General features: G+C 44.6%; 1 protein-coding gene across 1 annotated transcript in view; it reads left to right on the forward strand.

Moving 5' to 3' along the window:
* The first annotated feature begins 3,167 nt into the window (after positions 1 to 3,167).
* The window catches only part of LOC109302768 (cornulin-like), a 22,320-nt gene continuing 16,677 nt past the window's right edge, over positions 3,168 to 8,810 (forward strand). The window contains exon 1 of the mRNA XM_019524618.1: positions 3,168 to 3,307. The gene's annotated coding sequence lies outside the window, so the exon portion shown is untranslated. The remainder of the gene's footprint in view (positions 3,308 to 8,810) is intronic.

An 8,810-nucleotide genomic window follows, 5' to 3' on the forward strand; every position in this document is an offset into this window, starting at 1 on the left:
AAAGTGTTAATATGGTGTATATACAGGACTGGCAATGTTATCAATTGAGATTGAACTACTTAAAGATATCGATACCACAGATGTGATAAAGACTTTTGCAACAAAAAAAATGCCACTGAGTGGAGTTATATAAACATTTTATAATAAAAGCATGTGATTTGAACATTTGGTTTTCTTTTTTTTTTCTACATTATATCTTCTACTCATCATTTATTAAAATGTATAAAAATGGTATTTTTTCCATTGTCCGATTATTATGATCGTTATCTCTGGTGAAGGGGAGGCCAATACTAAAAGTTTGCTGGGGGTGCCAGGAGTCTAGGTGCGGCACTGTATATTGGGGACAGGCCCCAGTTACCAGACTGGCAGAGGTAGGCTGGTAACTTCATAGTCAGGAGTGTGAGCATTTTGTTCATTTTACAGTACGGCTCTATTGATATTACAATAAAAGTACAGAAACTATGGGCTAGTTTGAGACTGCAGAAGGATCTCCTTTGAGAGTGAATGACCAGAGTGAACTCTATCAACTTTCATTGCAAGGGCAAGGCACTTTCCTTGGAGCTTGCCATTCCCAATAAGCAATACAGGCAGTTAAAAAGAAGAAACCCGGAAGCACAATAGAACAACCGAATAAACTGACCAAGAACAAGATATTCCAGTCTGTGTACACAGCTCCCCAGGGGAGAGGACCAGAAAACCTGTATGTGCCAGACATGAATCACAATGCTTAATGCGTTACTAGACAGTGCTCAGGCTGTGCTGGGGAGCATGGCATACCCCCCAGCATTTTGCAGTCCTGTTCTTTAACTTGTTTTCCCTGATTTCCAGTTTTGCTCACCAGCTATCATGCCTTGCACAATCAGTTGACAGGCCTACAAAACTGTACACTATTTTCAGCTACAGGAAAGGCTCCCCAGATAGACCTGCTGTGTCTCATCCGATATCACCCTTCCTCGTTATTGTCTTTTGGTCCTCAACACACCTCATTCCTGTCTGGTAACATTCACCTCTTGCCCAGACATGGTTCTCTTGGCTCTGCCAAGTCGTTTTTGTCCCCGACCACCCCTGGCTACTCCACACCTAAGTCTCTGAGGAACATCTACATGCAATCACATTGTGTTTTTGTGGCGGGCCATTGACAACATGAAGATGACCTCACTTCATTTATTTTCCTTCCCAACTATGCCGTATCTGGAGCCCTTTGCCCCTGTGAGGTCACATCTCAGGCTCCACCGCCTTCATTCACAGAAGCAGCATAGCAATGCTGCCATACAACATTTGTTAACATATTGAGTAGACTGAAGCATGTCAAATTAAGGACTTCAAACCCAATCCATGGAAAGAAACAAAATCCAGGGCACGGCCAATGGACCAGGTGTAGCAATAGATCCATTACAGACCCCAAATTCATCCAGCATCTCCTCCCTCCTTCACCATGTCTAGTTTACACTTCCAGCCCTGGTTTTCAAGGCTCTGTGTTGCTATTCCTCTGCCTTATGTGCATATTACACTCATGGGCTTTCTGAAAGCTTGCTAAAAATGTATAAAAAGATGCCCCTTGATTTCCATAGGCATCGGCCTAGTTTCTTGACATGTCAGCTTCTGTCCCAGTTCCACCCTTTTGCCCTGATGACACCCTGTTTGTTTCCCAAACTATCCCTAAGCCTCTGTCCTGATGCTCCCTTGAATGAATGGAACTTCCTCTCAGTCCTGGTGCCTGCAGCAACTTCTCATTTAAATACCTCCTCATGACTCACATCCATGACTCCTCATGACTCACTGCTTGTGACAAGTGGTCGCCATTAAAACAACAACCATCACTCAAGCCTTTTAATGGAGCAATCTAGAAGAATCCATGACAGAAGTAAGTTAATGCCATGTACCTGCCTTACCCTCCATGCACATGCCTTATCCTCCTTGGAGATACCCCTTGAGCTACTCATCTCAAACAATCACCTACCCTGGAGATCTTTAAAAAATGACTTGACGCGCATCTTGCTGGGGTCATCTGCCCAAGTGCAGGGGGGCTGGACCCGACGATTTTTTGTGAGGTCCCTGCCAGCCCCTAGCATATCACACAAGTTTCTATTATACGCACCAGTGGCATATCTAAGCACTTTCTAAGTCAAGTGGGTCCCTAGTAGATCTTATGGCTCCTTGACTTCCTTCTTTGGTAGAGGGGGCTTAGATGGATGATATTGTTTAACCAAATGAGATCAGAAATGCTAGGGTTGAGACTACATCTTTAATCAAAGAATCATAGAAAATTAGGGTTGGAAAATTATAGAAAATTAGACTTGGAAGGGACCTTAGGAGGTCATCTAGTCCAACCCCTGCTCAAAGCAGAACCATTCCCAACTATATCATCCCCAACTACATCAGCTGTATCCTTTCATTGGCCTGCAATTTACTCTAACATGTTTGAGAGGTGCTGTAAAAACAACAACAGTGATATTATTTTGAGTGAAGGCACTCACCCTCCAAAAGATGATCTGGTGGATGGGATTATGGCTGCCTGGGAGAGCAAGAGCCTGAACACAGTGATACTTTCCAGGCTTATGTCCTTAAAGTCCTACGTAAGGATTTAATGCTGATGGCAGAGTTAGCAGAAAGCAGACTTCTCTAGCAAAGCTAGCTATGTGTACCCAAATCATGATGGCTAGATTATGGATCACAATCATTCCTCTATGCTCTTTTTCAGGCCTTTTCATCCAAGGAACACAAAAGCGCTTCACATGCTTCAATCAACCAAGCTGTACAACAACAGACATAGCTGCCCAAAGGAAGCGAGAGAAAATGAACCGCAGTAGCTGGACCCCCACCATATGCCGGCACGTGCTCCAAAAGCTCAAAATAATTTTAGTCCTGTAGACTAATCTGATTCAGCTTTCAGCCAAATGTTACCCAGCTGAAGCTGATCAGCAGCATTTTGGCCAAGTGCTCGTCTTCCAGGCTGAAAAATGTGCGGGGATACCAAAACTGCACCTCTTCAGGCAAAGCCCAAGTGGCAGAGCTCTTTTCTCAGAGCCATGCACCGGCTGGAATTGCATGCCAATTTATTAATCCAATTGTTGGAGAATCTGTATTAATGGTGTGCGGTGTGCACTGGCCTCTGCTGGTAAAAGTGTGCATTGGACATGTGCATACCCAGAAGCCCAGAGACATTTTCCAGACAGGTTTGAAATGGGGACAAGGAAGGGGAAGAAAGCAAGGAAAGAATTTCTTACAAACTGTTAAATATGATTTCCTAAAGGGGAATGATGTATCAGTCTTTGACAAGTCCCCTCAGCTGGATGCAACTGAATAGTAGTGAGTTAACTGCTTTTTCTTTTTAGTCACTCATTGCATACTTTCATTCACAAGTATATTTTACACTCTTTGAAATAGCCCTGCCATCCACCCTGCTCACAGCCCTGACAGTGCCAAGGACCGGGTGCTTTAGAGAAAGCCGTCAGAAGCCGACGGTAGAAGAGGCAGATCATTTGCCCTTACATACAAGTCCCACCCTGGTCTAGAAACCAGCTTAATCTCTGAAGCAGGAGGCTTAATATTTGTTGCGTATGTCACTGTCTCCCATAACTTTGGAGAGTCCCAAAAAGCTCCCATGCCTGACTCCTTCCAGATCTAGAGGCAGAGAAAAATCAGCAGATGAATTAATGATCTGCCCTTCCACCATCAGCAGAAAGTACTTTATTCTGAGAGGATCTCTGTGGGTGGGGGCATTAATACTCAGCCAGATAAATGAACCACAGAAAACAATCCTGCTCTGGCCAGGGGAATGGGAGAAAGTGGGAAAAAAAGGAATTAAAAACAGTCTGTGCCCTAGTGTTGTAGGAAGATGACATCATTCTTGCAAAATATGAGAATCTATTTAAGTTCTTAAAATACATGTCAAACACATGCCGCAAAAGAATCTGTATTATTCATTGAGTGGTTACTCACATCCCTAACATCAAGCACTGCATTATTCACACGCTATTAAGCACCTGGGAGAATAGTGATGGGAGCACAAGAGTGCCTTAAATAGGTTTCTGTATCTTGGCCTAAGGAGAAGTATGCTTATTGCGTTGCATATATTCATTAATACGTGAGCAAAGCAACGTAAGTTGGCTTATTAGAGTTGACGTACTATTGTCTCACAGTCCGCAATGAATCAGCAATAATGAGGGTTTCAATGGACTAAAATAACCCAGCAGTAGGGATAGGCACAGTATCATGTGTGGACAGAATCACAGGACTCTGGACCTCTCCTGCCCTCCGTACCTACACCCTTGGTGCAAATGCAAAGGAGGAGGCATAGTCAAGAAAACAAGACCCTTTAAAAAAAAAAAAAAATGGGGCTTTTGCTATCAGTGACCTTTCTTTTTCCAAGCCATCTCTCTCCAGTCCAGCCTTTTTCTTCTGGCATCCAGACCTAAATTGGCCTGAGTTCTGTGCTGAATGGTGGTTGCATTGAGTCATTAAATGATTGTTTTCATTCTTACTAAGGTCCCTGCTTAGCAGAGCTCGTGTTGCCAAGAGGCTCCCTTGTCTACTGCCCCGATGTACGGTCCAAGTTGAGATAGCCGGGTCACTTTCCCACCTGACACATCCTTAAAAATGGATCACTGGTGATTCCTGAGAAAACAATCAACTGCAACAGATCCTCTTATGTCAGGGCCATGCCTAACTACTTTCATCCCCTTCACTGTCAAGTCAATATTTGCAATTCAGTGAAGACACGTGTCACCTACTTGAATTCTCAGATATCCCAGACTTTTCATTCTCAGAGCTGCCATTATAAAAAGAAACACAATGAGCGCCCATATGTGGGAAAAGAGCTCAACAAGGAAAATATTAACATCAAGGAAAACTGGATCCAGCAATGGATCACCCCTGACCTCACTAACACATTTCTTATTGCTGGGGATTGAACAGCAGCTGTTAACTACCTGAAGGGGGACTCCAAAGAAGATGGAGCTGGACTGATCTCAGTGGGGACAGGTGACAGAACCGGGAGCAATGGGCTCAAGTTGCAGCAAGAGAGGTTTAGGTTGGATACTAGGAAAAAAAAATCTCATTAGGAGGGTGGTGGAATCTCACTGGAATAGGTTACTCAGAGAGGCGGTGCAATCTCCATCCTTGGAGGTTTTGAAGACCTATCTAAACAAAGCCTTGGCTGGATGATGTAGTTGGGGCTGGTCCTGCTTTGAGCAGGGGTGTGGACTAGATGTGACCTGCTGTGGTCCCTTCCAATCCCCATTTTCTATGACCCTATACTCCACATCTAAACCTCCTGCCTTTGTTTTACCAAGGCAGAGCTGAGCAATGTTCCTCCCCCCATACTAAATGCTGAGCAGAGCTCATTCTGGCCAAGGTAAATGTAACTACCTACTCCATAAATGTAATGTTATTAAAGACCAAGTGTGAGTGTGGAGAAACCCAACCTGTAGCACACACCATGGGGGAATGTCTATTATCTTTTTAATAGCTGCACTGCAGACCTGCACCAGGCAACTGATGATGCCTTGCAACAGATATCAAATCTAAAGTGGCCACTGCAGCCTTATCCCTTGGTGCCAAAGTTTATAGGATGCTTAGAGCTTTTCTCTTGTTTGGTTTCTAGATTCCATACAAATAAACAAGGGAGTTTGTTCCCTAAAGCTTGCAAAAAACAAGTTTTCCAACTATTTAGTAGGTCTAATAAAAGGTGTCACATATACCCCAAAAACCTTGTGTACAAATAAATAACACCCATATTAAAAATGAACACCCAGCCACTTCTTTTCTGCTTTAAATTCTTAACTGAGGGGTCAGGGATACTAGCTTTCTAGATCCTGCCTGTATGGAAGATTTCAAGGAGCGTTGCAATCACCAGGCAAGATGGCCCCAGCAGCATGTTAGGGGTGTGTTGCAACCGGGAATATTTTTTCCATGCTATGTCTCAGCAAAGTGAGTGCCAGGACCCAGAACAGAAACAATCCTCAGATTACCTTTCCTTCTTAAAAACTGCATGGCAGGAAAGGCACCGCAGAACCTGGGGCACTGTCAGAACGTTTTTTCTGGCTCTTTCTGGGTAAAAATGAATAGATTTGCCTCCAGGAATTGCACCCTGTAGCTCATGCTGCTTACATGCATGCCACCCTCCATGGGGATCCTTTGGAAAGAGGAGTCATCAAATGCCTCTAGGAGCAGAGAACTGTCATTGGCTAAAGATAATGTGTGGGGAACTGAATTATTTTTACAGCACCTAGGTCTGATTCACAGCTGGAGCCCTGGCTTCTCTCATGAAACAAATCATTAAAAAAAAAAAAAAGGAGAAAGTAACTCAAGTAGCCATTACTGAACTGCGATGGGGATCTCACATTGGATTTTGCCTTGCCTGTGAACATGAAGTCCAACTTCAGGAAAAACATCCCCCCTCCTACTCCTGCATTTCAGAAGAGACATCCTCATCTCCCCAGCCCCAGGCAGCTACACTGACTTCTCCACTCATCAGGATCCAGTTTAAAGTTCCTCCATGTGCTTGCTCAAGCCAAATTTGTGGATTCCCAGTCTCTCCTAGCACAACATTCACACAACTGTGCAGTTTTGCCATTTGGAAAAATCTTTCCACTTCCTAGATTCCCTGTCTTATTCCAGCCAGCAGCTGAAGCACAGGAGGAGTTTCTTCTCCCTTTGCCTATAGCTGATATGCTCTGCAATTCTGCTGTTCATGCAGTATCTATCTCGGTAAAGTATATATACACAAAAGAGCCTACTCAATAAAAAACTGTGCTTTTACACCTGGTCTCTCAATAAAAAAAAAAAATCATCCTTCCTATGTGTTAATCAACCCAGAACCTGGGCAAAGGCTGCGTCTAGGAAGAATTTCATCATAAAGCTGCTTCCCCTCTCAACACAGCCCTAGTTGTGCTCCACCCTCCTTTTAGCATAATAACAAGGTTGGCAGCTAAATACTTTGAATGTTACAGACAAAAAGCAGCGCGTGTCTGCATTCCTGTATCATCAAGAAAAAACAGAAGCCCCCTTCCTCCCTGGAGCATGTGATGCCTGCAGAGAACTTGCTTGTCTAGGGTTAGAGTCAAGCCCCCTCTAAAACTCAGTATAAAAACTCAGGTGGCTTTGAAGAGTCACTCAGATCCATGAGCCGTTTCTAAGTATGAGCATTTCCTTGCTGTGGTTGGAGGAATAGAGGGACAGTATCAGCATCATAGCATCTCTCACCCCTGCTTTCTAGCAAGTTTGGCTACTAAAAATGCAGCTTGAGAGCGCCCTGGCTGTAACTGCAAACTTGACATGAAGTTATTTGAGCTATAAGCTCGGGAATGTCTTCTGCCATCTCTGGAGCACCTGAGAAAGTAGGCCCTGAGCTCAGTGAGGAGGTCTGTCTGCTACCAGAAACCATTCCACAAACAGCAGAAGAAAGTTTCCCCTAGGATCTCTCCCAGAGCACTATGCTTTAGAGCTCATCTCTCCTACCACCCACCCTGCTCTCAGGCATCACCTGATACCTGCTGTTTATACCCAATTTATAGTCTCCTCCTGCTCGGTCATTGCCTCATTAAGAGGCACACCTGCAGTGATCTGAAACCAGGGCATGGAAGTCATTAACTCTCTATGTGACTGGTATGCAGCTATAGGGGTATTTTACTCCCAATGCCCTTTCCAGCCATATGTTCTAAAGCTAAATTTGTTTTTAGTTCTGTCCCTCTCAGATTATGTGGATTTTAAAAAATGGTAAGTATTTCTGACTTGCTGCAGGTGGGGGCAGGAAATAAAACTCTCTACTTATCAGTTAAAGCAAAGATTTTCAAAAAATGGAAACTTAAGGTTAGGATCCTCCTTTTAAGAGCTTGTTCTAAACGCCTAATAGCATGTTTTTCATTTGTGCTGCATTTATAGCTTCTGGATGCAACCATGTTCATATGCTCTTAGGCCAGGCTCTTGCAGACAAACGAGTATTTTGATAACACTGTTGTCATCCACAGCCAGGGAGGAGCAGGCCCAGTGGAAAGGCAGAGGAGTGACTTACCCACATCTCTTCCCCCACGGAGATAAAGCACAGCAATGGGGAATGCATTGCTCCAGTCTTTGCTGTGCCTGTGGTGGGTATAGAGGCCTTGCTTCAGCTGCTGGGTTGAAGATGGAACTGGGGTTTTTGACCCAGGCAGATCTGAGCTCAAATGGTCAATTCACTGGTACGTGCCTCAGTTTCCCCCTGGGTGAAAGGGAGATCATTGCACTCATGTCTCTGGGAAGCTGTGGGGGACTTGCAGAGGGGATGAGCTTAGTGTCTGTGTGTGATGCACGGCGTTATGTTTCACAGTCAGAGCGGAGACCTCATTAGAACCATGTTTGGCTGCTGTTGTATCCCTCGTGGCCACGTGGTGGCAATAGTGGAAAAGGTTCCTATTATAAGTCTATATAGCCAGAGGCCTGAATGACAGCCTGCATCCCTGAGGTCCAGAAACAGGGCTTGTAACATGGCCAGACCCATGGTATTCAGAAGTAATTTTAGGCATCCATTGAATTTATAGCTTCTTGATGCAACCGAGTCCATGTGTACTTAGGCCAGGTTCTTGCAGACAAATGACTATTTTGATAAAGCTGCTGTCATCCACAGCCAGGCAGGAGCAGGCCCAGTGGAAAGGTTTGCCTTGTGCTACGTGTTGCCTTGTCCAGCGGAGAGCAATGAAAATGGTTCGGGGGGCTGGGGCACGTGATTTATGGGGAGAGGCTGGGGGAACTGGGCTTATTATTTAGTCTGCAGAAGACCGAGGGGGAATTTAATAGCAGCTTTCAACTCCCTGCAGGGGGGTTGCAACAAG

This window comes from Gavialis gangeticus, unplaced genomic scaffold, assembly GCF_001723915.1.
Source record: "Gavialis gangeticus isolate Ggan-Ray unplaced genomic scaffold, GavGan_comp1, whole genome shotgun sequence".
NCBI classification, from domain to species: domain Eukaryota; kingdom Metazoa; phylum Chordata; order Crocodylia; family Gavialidae; genus Gavialis; species Gavialis gangeticus.